Genomic DNA, 2,799 nt, shown 5'->3' with positions numbered 1-2,799 from the left:
TAGTGTAAATTCATGACACCTGGCTTGAGTCTTTATCATGACGTGGCCTTGCACTCTTGGCATTCTTCTTGGAAATCTTAGCATTTATTACAGAGTTATGGCCCTTGAAATGGACAAAATAGTTGATTTTTTTGTTTGTGATGCTCATTGCTGAAACAGCATAATGGCCTAGAATAATGAATCCTTTTCATAAAATGTTTGTTGAGGCTATACACCATTAAGACAGCAAACATTTGAATTATTGCCCCGTATTTGTGACAAATATACCAGTGGGGGCACACCGTGTGTCCTACAGACACAGTCTAGTTTTTAGAATTATGTCCCTTTGTTGATACTATAAATAGCTTATATTGTAACTTATTTATTACAGGCCATTTGGAAAAATCGAGATCACATTTCTGTGGTACAACATGCATGTTACATCTATTTTAGTTGTATTTTGACCTAAATCTACCTGGTAAAGAGTTTTGTGCGGACTTATATAGTTATATATATATATATATTTTTTTTTTTTACTATAAATAACTTATATGATACCTTTTGGAGAATCAGCCAAAAATGCTAATGAAAACAACTATAGCTTTTTATATATACTAATTTTTATCCAAGTGCATTGTTACAACATATTGTATGTATAGTACAATATTGTTTATACATTATTGACAGGTATCAGTTCATTATAATATACTGTGGTAGAGAAAATTAGGTGCCTTTTAGTAATGGAATTTGTATTGCATGGCAATTATAACTTCATTTACTTGTTCTCATAGTAGGGTATTAAAAACAAAGGTAAATATCAAACAGGGAATGCCACGCACCAAAAACGTAGCCTCCTCAAAACGAAAGCCCCAGCACGCAGACGCGTGCACCACACACACATACACACACACACACACACACACAAAGCCAACACACAAGGACAAAACGAACAGCACACACGCACACAAAGCCAACACATAAGACGAAACGAACAAACAAAGGAACACAGAGGGGCACCGCCTTGGAACGGTCAGTGGCAAAAACACCACTGGGGAGCTTAAACCGGTTTATGGTGCACCTAACCTCACTCTTACCCCCACCATGTTCCAAAGACATGGGACAGTGTAAATAAAAGTAATCCCCTCCAGGTGAATCTCTTACACACGTAATGGAAACAAAAAGGCATTAAAACAAAGCAGTAGAAATTAACAACTGCAGGGGCAGATCCAGGATTTTGTCCAGGGCGGAAGGGGGTGTCTCCCTCTTGTTGTGATTTTTCACGAGTTTTTGTTCAAGATTATCATGTTTTCTCTATGTTACTAGATCTTTTCTTTTAAAAATACTACGCTTGAAGTTGTCACTTTTTTGAGGATTTCTGTACTAGTGAAATTTAGTCTTAGAAAATGTGCTTTTAAATGTGGGTCCAGACCATTCTGTAAACTCATTAATATTTGGAGGGGAGTAATTTGCTAAAATGCTTTCTAAGTTAAATAAATCTATAAAATTAGAAAGTTAAATGATCCTAACAACAAAGAAAAATCCATATTCAGTTTTCTGTGTCCAAACTATGAAACTTAATGCCGATGAAATTAAATGATTTTACAGTATTACTTTGAAATTTGTTCTCCATGTTAATACTGAACAACTTACTGAAGATTTACTGAATAATAAAAGGTAGTTGTTTTTTCAACCATACACAAACAATAACTACTCTTTACCACACTAAACAGAAACCAATCTAACCTCCTTTTCCTAACACGGATTAAGGGATAATCAATAAAAGGTACATGTATATGGCTGATAAGCCTCTTTAATGATCTGAACATGAGGTGTTGGCATTCTTTTGTGATTACATATACACACTTGTGTTACAAATATGATTGTTTAAGTATTTTCTGTAAGTTTGACATAATGGCCCAGTTGTTCAAAACTTTCGTTAAATTTAACGAATCGTTAAGTTAACGGTCGTTAAATTTTGATTATTACGTTAGCTTACGAAATGTTAAATTTTCAGTTGTTGAAAGTGCTGTTAAAATTTTTGTTAGCTAACGAAGCGTTAATTCCTTTAACGAAACGTTAAAAATTTTAACGAATCATTAAAAATTTAACAAGGACATCATATCCCATAACACACCACTTTTACATTTCCTCTTATAACATTGAAAAAATGCTTCAATACCAAAAAATGTGTTACCGTTTGTGTAGCTAATAGCTTTTCATGTTGTCCATATTCCTGTTTTTTTCTTGCATATAATTTGTATGCAGTCCCTCTTTCTTTTAACTATTAATATCACTGACACTTGTTTTTGCAGACTTCACTGACGACAGCACATTTAGTTGATTGTTGTTCTAGTTCAAAATACAAAACAACAAGTCAACACCATGTAAAGTGCCAGTAATCTTTCATATTTTGTCACACGTTTTCGCTACCTTCTCTTTTGTTATTCTCCAAAGTTTATCCACTGCATATCCCAATATTTCCTAGTTATTTGCAATACATCCATATTCAGGTATAATTCTGCAAGTTATATCAAGGTTATTATCCAAGCACTTTTGTTATTCTTATAATCTTATGTAAAACTACATTACATCTTCTTCCGAGAAATGTCAAAGGAAGTACTGACTGGATTAACTCCCTTCGATTTTGAGGCCCCACCTTGGGGTATATCTTTTGTTATTTTCTTTTATTTACTAGTAGACAGTCAATTTGATTTGTGTCGTGTGGAAGCTGTTATCTCTGACCACTTGTACTTCTCAAATATCATTTAGGAATATAGAAACAATTACTTTTAAGAATGACAAAGATTTGCTTTTAAAATT

This window comes from Mercenaria mercenaria, unplaced genomic scaffold, assembly GCF_021730395.1.
Source record: "Mercenaria mercenaria strain notata unplaced genomic scaffold, MADL_Memer_1 contig_2929, whole genome shotgun sequence".
In the NCBI taxonomy this organism is placed as follows: Eukaryota; Metazoa; Mollusca; class Bivalvia; order Venerida; family Veneridae; genus Mercenaria; species Mercenaria mercenaria.
This window is presented reverse-complemented; position numbering follows the sequence as displayed.